Source organism: Dendrobates tinctorius, unplaced genomic scaffold (genome assembly GCF_039654945.1).
Source record: "Dendrobates tinctorius isolate UK_male_01 unplaced genomic scaffold, ASM3965494v1 ptg000018l, whole genome shotgun sequence".
NCBI lineage: Eukaryota > Metazoa > Chordata > Amphibia > Anura > Dendrobatidae > Dendrobates > Dendrobates tinctorius.
Genome location: NW_027361686.1, coordinates 13999553 through 14014755, shown reverse-complemented (window position 1 = coordinate 14014755; position 15203 = coordinate 13999553). Strand labels below are relative to the sequence as shown.

Here is a 15203-nt window from a genome sequence, read left to right as displayed (position 1 = left end):
TGCTGGAATGAATGTGTCGCATGGATTTATGTCTTTTTACATCAATTAAGGAATTTGCTTTCAAGACCTGGTGGGGGCATCACACCACATCAGGAGACCCCAATCAGAGGACTATAAAACATCTGGACTCATTATCTATGTACTGGTCCAATATTTATGCTTCTCCCTCTCCCATACTGATAGTTCTGCTTCACGTCACTTGTCTTATCCATTGCATTTTTTCTGTGTTGTACTGTGCATAAATATGTGACTCTTCAGATTTTGTATTAGTCTAGCCTGAAGAAGAGACCTGAGTAGTCTCGAAAGCTTGCAATGTGTTACCATCTTTTCAGTTAGCTATTAAAAGGTATCAACCACTGAGGACTCTCAATTCTGAATATTTTGCTATAGAGATAGATAGATATATAGATAGATATAGATAGACATAGAGATAGATATAGATAGAAAGATAGATATAGAGATAGAGCGATAGATAGATAGAGTTAGATATAGATATAGATAGATATAGAGAGAGATAGATATAGAGATAGATATAGAGATAGATAGATAGCTAGAGAGATGGAGAGATAGATAATGGATAGATAGATAGATAGATATATATAGATAATAGATATAGATAGATAGATAAAGATAGATAAGATAGATAGATATAGATAAATAGATATAGATGATAGATAGATAATAGATATAGAGATAATAGATATAGAGATAGATAGATATAGATAGAAAGATATATATAGAGATAGATAGATAGATAGATAGATAGAGAAAGATAGATAGATATAGAGATAGATAGATATAGATAATATATATATAGAGAGAGAGAGAGAGAGAGAGAGATATGGCCGAAGTAGCTCAGTTGGGAGAGCATTAGACTGAAGATCTAAAGGTCCCTGGTTCGATCCTGGGTTTCGGCAACATCCTTGTCGAAGTCAGGATGGCTGAGCGGTCTAAGGCGCTGTGTTCAGGTCGCAGTCTCTACTGGAGGCGTGGGTTCAAATCCCACTTCTGACATCAACTTTTCATTTCAAGAAACTTTATTGAGAATGCTGGGTCTGGGGGAAAATATATGTAAATGGGTAAGTAACTGGCTTATATTCTCTAGCTGGGTCGCTGTGACCAGTGGGGTACCGCAGGGGTCGGTGTTGGGACCTATTCTCTTCAACATATTTATTAACGATCTGGTAGAAGGTTACACAGTAAAATATTGTTATTTGCAGATGATACAAAACTATGTAAAGCAGTCAATACAAGAGAAGATAGTATTCTGCTACAGATGGATCTGGATAAGTTGGGAACTTGGGCCAAAAGGTGGCAGATGCAGTTTAACAATGATGATAAATGTAAGGTTATACACATGGGAAGAAGGAATCAATATCACCATTACACACTGAACGGGAAACAACCGGGTAAATCTGACATGGAGAAGGACTTGGGGATCCTAGTTAATGATAAACTTACCTGGAGCAGTCAGCCTCTGTACAAATCTCTGGTAAGACCGCACATGGAGTACTATGTACAGTTTTGGGCACCGGTGCTCAGGAAGGATATAATGGAACTAGAGCGGGTACAAAGGAGGGCAACAAAATTAATAAAGGGGATGGGGGAACTACAATACCCAGAGAGATTAGCAAAATTAGGATTATTTAGTCTAGAAAAAAGACGACTGAGGGGCGATCTAATAACCATGTATAAGTATATAAGGGGACAATACAAATATCTCTCCGAGGATCTGTTTATACCAAGGAAGGTGACGGTCACAAGGGGGCATTCTCTGCGTCTGGAGGAGAGAAGGTTTTTCCACCAACATAGAAGAGGATTCTTTACAGTTAGGGCAGTGAGAATCTGGAATTCCCTGCCTGAGGAGGTGGTGATGGTGAACTCAGTCAAAGGGTTCAAGAGAGGCCTGGATGTCTTCCTGGAGCGTAACAATATTGTATCTTACAGTTATTGTTAGGTTCTTTAGAAGGACGTAGATCTGGGGATTTATTCTGACAGAATTTTATAGGCTGAACTGGATGGACTAATGTCTTTTTTCGGCCTTACTAACTATGTTACTATGTTACTATGTTACTATATAGAGATAGATTGATATAGAGATAGCTATCTAGATAGATAGATAGAGAGAGAGACAGATAGAGAGATAGAGATATAAAAAAAACAAATCACAATACTCACCTTTCCTCCTCGCTCCCACGCTGATTCCGGCAGCCGGCTTCAGTGTCAGGAGCTGCCCCCTCTGCCAGACACACAGCGGGTGCGCGATGTAGTGACGTCATCGTGCACTGGCTGTGAGTCAGGAGCAGAGGGGACTGAGGGCGGCGCCGGCCCTGATTCACAGGTGCAGAGCGGCTTAATGGGCTGGGGGCGGGGCCTCTGGGGGTGGAGACTGTGAAATGATATTCACTGCTTTGCAGTGAATATTCATTTCTCTTTAGCAGCCGGGACAGGGGCTCCTGCCTCCTGTCACACGCTGATGCTCCACTGGCAGGGGCCCCATAGCAGCTGCATGGTGTGCGACACACCACAGGCTGGGGGCCCCTGGAGCAGTGGGAGCCCTAGGCAACTGCTGGCCCTGTATGCCAGCAGGTGCCAGGGCCCACCAGATGCCAGGGCCCACCGGAGAATCCTCCGGTTCTCCGGTGGGCCAGTCCGACGCTGTACCCATCATACATATCCTCCATCCCATAGCCCCGTGCTATGGTGACTGATCTCATAATGGGTTGTAACCATTATGACATCATCGTCACCATGGCAACCTATTATGACATCATCGTCGATACACACACACACACACACCATACTCGTTTTTATAAAAAGATAACACCAAAACTTTTTCTCCACTCATGTTAAGTGGTGGGTGAAGCCATTTAATGTCAAACTAAAGTGTTTTCTCTTTTTAAATCATAATGACAACCCAAAACATCCAAATGACCCTGATCAAAGTTTACATACTCCATTTCTTAATACTGTGTATTGCCCTCTCTAACATCAATGACAGTTTGAAATCTTTTGTAGTAGTTGTGGATAAGGTTCTTTTTTTTCTCCGATGGTAAAGCTGCCCACTCTTCATAGCAAAAAGCCTCCAGTTCCTGTAAATTCCTGGGCTGTCTAGCATGAACTGCATGCTTGAGATCTCCCTAGAGTGGCCCAATGATATTCAGGTCAGGAAACTGAGATGGCCAATCCAGAATCTTCACTTTGTTCTGCTGTAGCCAATGACAGGTCAACTTGGCCCTGTGTTTTGGATCATTTTCATGTTGGAACTTCCAAGTACATCGCATGTGCAGCAGTATTTGCTGATAACGTGCTGCATTCATCTTTCCTTCAACTTTGACCAGGTTTCCTGTGCCATTGTAACTCACACATCCCCAAAACATCAGTGATCCACCTCTGTGCTTTACAGTAGGAATGGTGTATCTTTCATCAAATTATGGTTGTGGCCAAAAATTTAAAATTTGGTCTCATCACTCCATTGAAATGACCCGATGTGTCACCCCTGTGGCTGAATCAACCCCTGTGATGCTGTATAGGTGATTATGACAGATGGATCCGGGTTGGAATTAGGGTTATGGTTGGGGTGTGTTGGGGTTAAGGTTGGAGTTAGAATTGCGGGGTTTCCATTGTTTAGGTACATCAGGGGGTTTTCAAAAGTGACATTGGGCCACCATTGATTCCAGCCAATTTTGAGTTCAAAAAGTCAAAGGGTGTTCCCTCCCTTCTGAGCCCTGCCATGCACCCAAACAGTGGCTTTCCTCTACATATGGGGTATCGGCGTACTCAGGAGAAATTGCACAACAAATTTTGTGGTCCAATTTCTCCTGATACCCTTGTGAAAATAAAAAAAAATGGCTCCAAAGTAAATTTTTTGTGAAAAAAGTAAAACGTTCATTTTTTTCCTTACACATTGCTTTAGTTCTTGTGAAGCACCTCAAGGGTTAATAAACTTCTTGACTGAGGTTTTGAGCACTCGAGGAGTACAGTTTTTAGAATGGTGTCACTTTTGGGTGTTTTCTGTTCTATTGACTCCCCAAACTCACTTCAAATGTGAGGTGGTCCCTAAAAATATGTGTCATGATTCTGAACAGGATGGTTCCGCCTCCATCCTGGTCAGGTCAGGGTTAATTCTAGTTCGACTCTCTTTGGTTCTGATGCGGCTATTTAATATTAGTAGTTCCTGGGTTTGGTGTCAATGATACTTCTATATACTCGGTTTGTGGTTGCTTGCCAAGGTTACGCATCTGCAATTGTTGTGCCTCTGTGCATGTGAGCTTTGCTGTGAATGACCCAGTTTGTCCTCTTCCTCTTCCTCTCTAAAGAGGCAATTTGCATATTATTTTCCCAGAGGAGCATTGCACGGCGAATAAGCCTCCTTACCTTGACAAGCCAGAGCTTGTATGTCACTCTCCACAAGGAGAAACCTTACCCCTTAGACCTCAGTCCAGAGCCTCTCACCTAGCCCAATCTGTTCTCATACTTTGCACTGACGAGGGGCAAAGTTTCCTGAATACCTTGAGTGCTGTCTCTTGGCCTTCCGGCATCACCACTTCAGTGGCTTAAGCCGGTTGCTGCTTTTGAGAGATAGCCAGGACGATTCGAGGAGGAGATCCTTGGAGTTGTGGACGATTGGAGTCCGACTTCAATTCTCTGGGACCGGTGAGAGCCGGGTTAAAAATGGATTCAGGATTGACATTGCTGAAGATAAGAAGTTGCATTTTTCCCTGGGATATATGGTCAACATGGTGTTTTATGACATCCTGAAGATTCGGAAGTCCGATGTAATATGCCTGCAGGAGTTTAGGAGGGAAGGCAGGTATGTACTGGTGCTATCTTCTATGTCGGCTTGCCAGAATTTGTTTACTGCCCTGAAAAATGGAGTTGCAAATCCTTTGCTGGAAGGTCTTACCTTTACTGTGCTGTACTCTGAGGGAGATATCCCACTTGTAGTTTTCATGCACTACCCTTTTGTTTCCCTGGAGGACATTGCTTTATTTTTGAAAAGACATTGCATTTATGTTCAGTACTCCCACAGGGTCTTGAATGGAGAAGGGCTCTGGACCGGGAAGTACAAATTTTTTGTGAGATTTGGGATGGATCCCCAAGGCCCGGGAGGCATCCATTACCCTCCTCTTAATTTTTCTATTGGAAAAATAGTGTTTTTTTGGTCTTTCCACATGCCCCGATGTATTGCAGGAGTGTAAAAATTTCAGGCATACCCAGGAGTGTTGCAAGGAGATGCCAACTTGCAGAAATTGCAATGCTTCTGGCCATATGGCAAAAGACTGCACAAATCCTGTTATGTGTAATGCTTGTGGTGAGGAGGGCAATAAGTATCGGGACTGTAAGGCCAGGATCAGTCCTAGGTCTTACGCTGAGGGCTCAGGTGGGGCAGCTGTGCCCCCTGCTGCTGTTGTTGACATTCCACAGGTTTCAGACCCAGATCTTATTGAGGAACCTGAAATCATGGATGCACATGAGGATGCCCTGCCCCAAACGGAGTCTCCCAGCCCAGAGCTGGTAGTTTTGGAAGTTGCTGATGTTGAATGTGAGCTCCCTCATCAGTCTTATGTCTGTGGGGAGGGGTAGTTGGAGAGTACTCTTGGCAATACCCCCAGTGTATCTTGGTTTGCTACTGTGGAGGAGTTGGCCAGTTATGGAGATCAAGGTGACTTCACTCTTGCGAGGTCCTCTGAGGATGAGGAGCCTGGAACTTCCTGTAAGAAGCCCTGAACAGATTGGGCAGACCCTGGTGAAGTTGGTTTAAGTCCGGTGAGTGAACGTAGTTACCATCAGAATGTCTTCTCTCCTGACACCAATGCTTTCTTAGGCATTCCCGAAGACGTAAACAGATTCAGGGAGTTGCAGTTCCAGATGGAAGACGAAAACGGCTGAAGAAGAAGTGACGTGTTTGTCGTCATGTAAATAACACAGTCAGTTATGGCTCCCCAAGCTGGTTGGGGCATTGCGTCCCTGAATATCAGGCAAATTAGATCCAAATTCAGGAGGGCAATCGTTCTAGATTATATTAAACAGATGAATGCTCACATCTTTTGTCTTCAGGAATGTGGGATTGTGGACTCTCCAAGCGATAAGGACTGGCCTTACAGACAGCATATATGGTCTGGCTCATGTGTTAATAGGAATGATGGTGTAGGGATATTAATGGGTAACAAGGAGATTAGTTTAGATAGCTACATGGTGGTAGAGGTGGGTAGATGTATAATTGCCCATGTTAGCTATAGGGGGTGGTGGGCTAGAATTATTAATGTGTACTGTCCATCAGGACACGACAGGAAAAAGGAGAGTCTGGCACTTTTGGAAAAATTAAGTTTGTTTCTTCTGGGCAAAATGCCTACAGTTTTAGTTGGAGACTTTAATTGCGTCACAGAAGGGAATTGTGACATAACTGGTAAAAAGTTATCCAATCTTATTTCTGATTTTTCCCTTCTAGATGCTGCTGCTCTGAAATTTGGCATCTCACCGCCACCAACGTACCATGCTGATAGGGGTGGTATTGCATCCAGGATAGATAAAATGCTGTTTTACAAAAATATGTTGTGTATAAATTTTGAACAAAATGCTGTACCTTTTTCTGATTATGAGTGTTTGAGAGGTGTGTTTAGTGCGATTGATGACCGTGTGTATGGGGGTGGGGTTTGGAAGCTGAATGTAAGATTGTTAGAAGATGAGGATGTGATGAAAGAGTGGAGAGTATGTAAGAGGGATTTTGCATGTGTGCTGGAATGGTGGGAGTGGGTTAAAGTGTGTTGCAAAAAATTCTTCAAAAAATAAAAATGGGGCTATAAAAAAGCTGCTATTTATCGGAGTAGATTTGATGATTTAAACAGGCATTTAGACTGGTTAAGGAAGTGTGGAGAAAGTGGGATGGATGTGTCTGATCTGCTGGCTGAGACAAAGAGTGAATTAAAGAGTGTTATGGATGAAAAAGGGAAAGAAATCATCTATCGCACCAAAATAGAACATCTTGAGAAAGATGAAAATGCACGAGGTTCTTTTTTTTTTTTTTTTTTTAAATTCGTTTTTATTGAAAATACTATAATACAACATTATCACAAATGTACAACACAGGTCAAAGTAACATAAATGTGTAATTATGCAACCATTGTAGTATAAACAAAGAGCTCCGGTCTTAACCCTCTCCCACCCTGGGCCCTCCCCCAACCTTTATTTGACTGGTTCAACTGTGACTCGCTAACTGTGTGGCTTCCCAAGCCTGCCAATCCCTGGTGAACTTCTGTAAGGCATTATTTTTGTGGGCTAGCATTTTTTCAAAAATAAACGTGGTATTAACTGCTTGAGCTATGGCCTCTTTCTTAGGAATAACATCTTTTTTCCACTGTTTAGCTAATAGGAGTCTTGTCGTTAACACAATATGAGCCGTTACCACCCTAGAGCACGGCGGGAATGCATGTATGTTTAAGAGGAGGAGTGCCACCTCGGGAGACGGCTGGACGATCTGTCCCTCTACAAGTGAAATAAGTCTAAAGGCGTGATCCCACAAAGAAGTTAAGTGGACAATCCCAAAATATATGATATAAGGACCCCACCTGATTACAGTTTCGCCAACATAGGTGTGAGGTGTTGGGGAACATGGAATGGAGCTTCACGGGAGTAAAATACCAGCGGAGTATCAGCTTCAAGTGTGATTCAAAGTGGGACGCACACCTAAACGTCCATCCTGCCAATTTAATTGCTCTTAACCAGTCCTTGTCAGGTATGGCTTTACCAAGGTCTTTTTCCCAAGATATGAAGGGTATAGATTTTACAAATCTGCTCTTATGTTCTAATAATATCACTATTAACCCTATATGGGAAGTTTAGATATTTCTTTAAAATGTATTGTACCCGGAGATATGAGAAATGGTCTTTAAAGGTCAAGCCAAACTTGTTTTTCAACTGGGCAAAGGTAAAAGAGTGCGATCTTCAACTATATCGCTTAATACCTTGATCCCGCCTATCTTCCAATGGTACAGGTCAAGGTCCTCTGATAACACCTCCAGAAGTTCTAAATGTGCCTCGAGAGGCAATGCAGGGATGTGTGTCTGAGTGGAGGAGTGAACCTGAAGCCAATTAGACAGGGAGTGCTTAGTCCCCAGGTTCCGTGGGTCAACCAGAGCTGCCCATAGCACCGCCCTGAGATCGTGTGAGGGTGCAAAATGTGCCTCTATTTGGGACCACCTACTTGGAGGTCGCGATTCCACCAGTTCTTCAACCGGCTGAGTTGAGTTGCTATATAGTAATCGTTCACATTAGGGAGTCCCCCCCACTGGCTTTGTGCATTGCAACAAAGGTCTCGACAACCGAGGCTGCTTTCCTCCCCAGATGAAGGTGTTCAGAAGCTTATGAGAACGTTGAAAAAACACCTTCGGAGGTGATATCGGCACCGTGCAAAATAAATATAACATTTTGGGCAGTAATAACATCTTAAACAGTGCAATACGACCCACCCAGGAGACTTCAAATTTCTGGAGTCTGCTCATCTCTTTCTCAATATCTGCTAGTAGGGGGAGATAATTGGCTTTGTACAAATTAGTGGAGGATGATGTTACCAACGTTCCCAGGTATGAAATTTGCTCCATCTGCCAGTCCATCCTCATAATGGCCTTAAGGTGTTTCAACTGCGGTAATGGTATGTTAAGAGGTAGAATTTGAGATTTATTCTCATTAATTTTGTAGTAAGATAGGAGGCCAAATTTTTCAATAATCTCTAGAGCTGCTGGCAAAGACTCCAGGGGACGTGCTAACGTCAATATCACATCATCAGCATACAACGTGATTCAATGAGATTGTTTCCCCATCTCTATGCCCCAGATATCTGGACTTTGTCTGATTGCTTGGGCAAGTGGTTCTAAAGCTAAAATGAACACTAGGAGGGAGAGAGGACACCCCTGCCTAGTGCCATTTGTAATGGGGAATGTGTTGTGAGTAAAGTTGAGTGAAACAGGTCAAAAAATTTCAAAAGTCGCCGACTTTTGGTAAAGTCGGGTTTCATGAAACAAAACCCGACCCTAGGGTGAGGTCGGCCACGAGCTCGGCGACTTTAGCGCCAAAGTCGCGTTTCAAAAGTTTGTTTTCCGCCCTTTTTCAGCCAATCAGGATCCACGGACACTGTGGACAACGTGATGACATAGGCAGGGGTCACCACCATCTTTGAGAAGGGCATGCAAGTGATTGGCTTGCTTTGGTGGGCGTCACAGGGGGTATAAAAGGGCATGCACGCCGACCGCCATGTTACTCATGCTGATCTCAGAATAGGGAGAGCTGCTGCTGTTGATGATTCTGTAGGGAGAGCTTTAGGCAGGGAAGAAGACACCAAAAACTGCTTCTGCTGCTAGCGATTTTGCCTGTGCAACACACCAGTCACTGTGTGTGCAGTGCAAGTGGAGGCTATATTTTGCTGGATCAGCTGTGTTGGTTGTTAGGCTGCCTTATAAGGCTTCCTGATAGCTGCATTGCTGTTTTCCCACTGCTCTGCAAACTGCTTTTTTAAAAGCAATCCAAATTTTTTTTTTGTCCTGGTGAGGTACTGAGCGTGCATTTTTTCACACCATACAGCGGTGTACGCTCCTCACACAGTACCGTGTAACGGCTGTTATCACGGCCACAGTGAAGCTATCTGTGTGTGACTCTGTAAGGATAAGTCAAGGACATGTTCCGTTCTTACAGACCTCCACCTTCTAGTTTTGTCTGGTTTTCAAACAGTTAAGTATATTTGCTGTTTGATCACATTCAAAACTATAGAGAGACAGTGTGTGTCAGTCCGTATACTTAAAAAACACGGAGCTTGATAATTTTACGGACACCGGACAGCGGTGTATGTGCACGCTCCTCTCTCAGTACCGTGTAATGGCTGTTATCACGGCCACAGTGAAGCTATCTGTGTGTGACTCTGTAAGGATAAGTCGAGGACCTGTTCCGTTCTTACAGACCTCCACCTTCTAGTTTTCTCTGGTTTTCAAACAGTTAAGTATATTTGCTGTTTGATCACATTCAAAACTATAGAGAGACAGCGTGTGTCAGTCCGTATACTTAAAAAACACGGAGCTTGACAATTTTACGGACACCGGACAGCGGTGTACGTGCACGCTCCTCTCTCAGTACCGTGTAACGGCTGTTATCACGGCCACAGTGAAGCTACCTGTGTGTGACTCTGTAAGGATAAGTCGAGGACATGTTCCGTTCTTACAGACCTCCACCTTCTAGTTTTGTCTGGTTTTCAAACAGTTAAGTATATTTGCTGTTTGATCACATTCAAAACTATAGAGAGACAGCGTGTGTCAGTCCGTATACTTAAAAAACACGGAGCTTGACAATTTTACGGACACCGGACAACGGTGTACGTGCACGCTCCTCTCTCAGTACCGTGTAACGGCTGTTATCATGGCCAAAGTGAAGCTATCTGTGTGTGACTCTGTAAGGATAAGTCGAGGACTTGTTCCGTTCTTACAGACCTACACTCTAGGGAGATTCCTATTCTGCCCAATTCTATGTACACCTTGTAGTTTGTCATACACTAGCCAATTTCTGCCTGTGACATAGCGGTGTGATATTCACTGGGCCTCACACAATCCAACAGTGTCCACAAGTGTGTTCAGAAATTCTACATCTCCCCTGTCCTATAGTGACATTTTTCACACCTACGACATTGAGCCTGTGACATAGCGTTGTGATATTCACTGGGCCTCACACAATCCAACAGTGTCCACAAGTGTGTTCAGAAATTCTACATCTCCCCTGTCCTATAGTGACATTTTTCACACCTGCGACATTGAGCCTGTGACATAGTGCTGTGATATTCACTGGGCCTCACACAATCCAAGTGTCCACAAGTGTGTTCAGAAATTCTACATCTCCCCTGTCCTATAGTGACATTTTTCACACCTACGACATTGAGCCTGTGACATAGCAGTGTGATATTCACTGGGCCTCACACAATCCAACAGTGTCCACAAGTGTGTTCAGAAATTTTACATCTCCCCTGTCCTATAGTGACATTTTTCACACCTGCGACATTGAGCCTGTGACATAGTGGTGTGATATTCACTGGGCCTCACACAATCCAACAGTGTCCACAAGTGTGTCCAGAAATTCTACATCTCCCCTGTCCTATAGTGACATTTTTCACACCTGCGACATTGAGCCTGTGACATAGCGTTGTGATATTCACTGGGCCTCACACAATCCAACAGTGTCCACAGGTGTGTTCAGAAATTCTACATCTCCCCTGTCCTATAGTGACATTTTTCACACCTGCGACATTGAGCCTGTGACATAGCGTTGTGATATTCACTAGGCCTCACACAATCCAACAGTGTCCACAAATGTGTTCAGAAATTCTACATCTCCCCGTCCTATAGTAACATTTTTCACACCTGTGACATTGAGCCTGTGACATAGCGGTGTGATATTCACTGGGCCCCACACAATCCAACAGTGTCCACAAGTGTGTTCAGAAATTCTACATCTCCCCTGTCCTATAGTGACATTTTTCACACCTGCGACATTGAGACTGTGACATAGCGGTGTGATATTCACTGGGCCTCACACAATCCAACAGTGTCCACAAGTGTGTTCAGAAATTCTACATCTCCCCTGTCCTATAGTGACATTTTTCACACCTGCGACATTGAGCCTGTGACATAGCGTTGTGATATTCACTGGGCCTCACACAATCCAACAGTATCCACAAGTGTGTTCAGAAATTCTACATCTCCCCTGTCCTATAGTGACATTTTTCATACCTGCGACATTGAGCCTGTGACATAGCGGTGTGATATTCACTGGGCCCCACACAATCCAACAGTGTCCACAAGTGTGTTCAGAAATTCTACATCTCCCCTGTCCTATAGTGACATTTTTCACACCTGCGACATTGAGCCTGTGACATAGCGTTGTGATATTCACTGGGCCTCACACAATCCAACAGTGTCCACAAGTGTGTTCAGAAATTATACATCTCCCCTGGCCTATATACACCTTGTACCTTGTTTTACATTACTATATAGTTTGTGGGATTTTGTGTACATTTTTACCAAAAATGAGGAAGGCTGGTGGAAGAGGCCGTGGAATTGGGCGCGGGTTGCCAGCTGGTAATGAAGGTGTTGGTGGTGGATGTGATGGTAGTGGCAAAAGCAAAATAGGACCGAATGCAGGAGATGTTAAGCCTGCGTCATCGTCTGGCTCCACAAGGCCTCGAAGGCTTAGTTTTCTAGGAGTTGGCAAACCGCTTTTAAAGCCAGAGCTTCAGGAAAAAGTTTTGGCTTACATTGCTGACTCAGCCTCCAGCTCTATCGCCTCCTCTTCTGAAGTTGTAAAAAATAAAAGCACTGAGTCGTCATTGGAGGCTCATGTTCATGAACCACACCTTTCCTTGTGTCCTTCACCCCAACCAAGATTGAAGGATGACGCAGGCCATACAACTGATTACTCCATGGAGCTGTTTTCACATACCATGCCTGGGTTATCAAGTGAAATGGTGAACTACCCAGGCCAAGATGAATCTGACATGGAGTGCACTGATGCACAGCCACTGATAGATGATTCTGCTGGTACATTCACACTCAGAGCACTACATTGTCCTCGCAGTGTAATGAGCCAGATTCTGACCCTGATGAGACTCAGGTGCCCCTTCCCGCATACTATACCACCATACACGGTGACACAGAGGAAGGTGCACATGACATTGAAGATGAGGTGATGGATGACCCAGTTGTTGACCCAGATTGGCATACATTGGGGGAAGAGGGTGCTGCTTCCAATAGCTCAGATGAGGAGGAGGAGCATCCACAGCAGACATCGACATCGCAACAGCTGTTATCTGGCAGGCCCGGAGCACTCCAAAGACAGGTTCCAAAAATCAAAAGAGTTGCTGGACAGCTTGTCCAGACGGTCAAAATAGCACAGCGTGCTAGGCCGCAAAATGTCAGTGAGTGCAGTGTGGCACTTTTTTGAACAAAATCCTCATGATCAGGCCAAGGTTATCTGTAAGAAGTGTGCAAAGACCTTTAGCCGAGGGAAAAATCTGAAAAATTTGAATACCAGTTGCATGCTTAGACATTTAACCAGCATGCACTTGCAAGCGTGGACACAACACCAAACCTCAAGTGCCACATGTGCAACTGATCAAAGAAGGTAGTCAGCAACGCTACATTGTTTCCCCCACTGTAAGCCCACCGGTTAGCACAGCAGCAAATGTTGAGGTGTCGTTGCAAGGCCAAAGCAGTCAGGGAATCCCACTGTTATATCAACGAAAGACTGAATCTAGGCCATCAGAAAGAACACCAACTCCATCACCATCATCAACCCTCTCTCAGTCCGCCCTGTCCACCGCTAGTTCCACCATATGCAGCTCTCAAGTCCAGCTCACCCTCCCAGACACTATGAGTAGGTCAAGAAAGTACTCAGTCTCTCATCCGCGTACACTGGGTTTGAACGCCCACATTGCCAAACTAATCTCGTTAGAGATGATGCCCTATTGGTTGGTGGAAAGCGCAGCTTTCCGCGAACTCATGGCCTATGCAGTACCACGCTATGACCTACCCAGTTGCCACTTCTTCTCTCGCAAAGCCATCCCAGCCTTCCACCATCATGTGAAAGATCGCATTGTCCATGCACTCAAGCAGTCTTTGAGTGGAAAGGTGCACCTCACGACAGATGCATGGTCCAGTCAGCATGGCCATGGCCGTTACGTGTCCATCACTGCGCATTGGGTTAATGTGGTGGATGCAGGGTCCACAGGGGACAGCGGTGGTGGGACAGTGCTGCCTAGCCCATGGTATAGGAAACAGCTGGCTGTAGGCATTCGACCCTCCTCCTCCTCCAGAAGCGAAAGCTCGTCCACAGAGCGCAGTCGTACAAGCACTCCATCTGCAGCTGCCACTGTTGCACACGAGGTGTCCCCCTATCGAGCAGCTAGTGGAAAGCATCAGCAGGCTGTGTTGCAGATGATGTGTTTGGGCGACAGACACACCGCGGAGGTGCTGGCCGAGTACTTTCAGCGACAAACTGAGTCATGGCTGGGCAGTATACATCTTGAGGCAGGCAAGGTAGTTAGTGATAACGGCCGTAATTTTGTGGCAGCCATAGCCCTTTCAAAACTCAGCCACATACCTTGCTTGGCTCACACCTTGAACCTGGTGGTGCAGTGATTCCTCAACAATTATCCGGAGTTAACAGCCCTGCTCCAGAAGGTGCGAAGACTGTGCGCGCACATCCGCCGGTCGCCTGTACACTCCATTCGTATGCAGAAGCTGCAGTGATTGCTCCACCTTCTCAACCACCACCTCATTATCGACATTGCAACAAGGTGGAACTCCACCCTGCACATGGTTGAGCGGCTGTGCGAACAGAGGCAGGACATAATGCATTTGTGGGAGGATACATGGCCAGGCACTTTGAGAGCAGACATGGAGTTGACAGGTGTGCAGTGGTCGAAGCAAAAATGACCTCTGTAAAGTCCTTCAGTGTTTTGAGGAATGCACATGGCTGGTATGCGCAGACGACGCCATCCTAAGCATGAGCATCCCACTTATGCGTCTGCTCATGCAAATTTTGACACACCTTAAGGAGCAGGCGTCTGCAGCCAATGTTGACAAGGAGGAAGAGGAGGAGGGAATCCTTGATGACATTCAGCCATTGTCTGCTCAGGGACCTCTCCTGGACGAGGTGGAGGAAGAAGAGGAGGAGGATGATGATGGGGATGGTTACTTAGGGGAGGAGGATGCATCTCGTGGGGCAAGTGAAAATGTTGGCGTGGCAAGGTCTGGTACAGGGTTTGTGCGTGACTGGAGGGATGTGGATTTGCCAGAAAGTGCTCCTCCAACCCGCACTCGCAGTGCATCATTGACACCGGGAACATTCGCCCACATGTCAGATTATGCCTTGCAGATCCTAAAAAGGGACCCCCGCATTGCCAAAATGATGAACGATGACGACTACTGGTTGGCCAGCATCCTGGATCCACGCTATAAAGGCAAATTACAAAACATCATGCCACAGGAGAACCTTGACCTAATATTGGCTAATAAACAAGCAACTCTGGTAAACCGGTTGGTTGAGGCATTCCCAGCACACAGAAGCGATTATGGTTCTCACACGAGCCGTACGGGCCGGGGGCAGCTTGGCAGAGGTGTTCGTGGTGCACACAGCAGAAGTGGCATTGGAGACAGGGGTTTCATGACAAT

General features: G+C 45.2%; 2 non-coding genes across 2 annotated transcripts; both read left to right on the top strand.

Annotated features, from left to right (window-relative positions):
- The first annotated feature begins 844 nt into the window (after nucleotides 1-844).
- Nucleotides 845-917, top strand: TRNAF-GAA (transfer RNA phenylalanine (anticodon GAA)). Its single transcript has one exon. It is a non-coding gene; the product is annotated as a tRNA-Phe (tRNA).
- A 14-nt stretch (nucleotides 918-931) lies between these two features.
- On the top strand, nucleotides 932-1014 carry TRNAL-CAG (transfer RNA leucine (anticodon CAG)). Its single transcript has one exon. It is a non-coding gene; the product is annotated as a tRNA-Leu (tRNA).
- Nucleotides 1015-15203: the final 14189 nt, after the last annotated feature.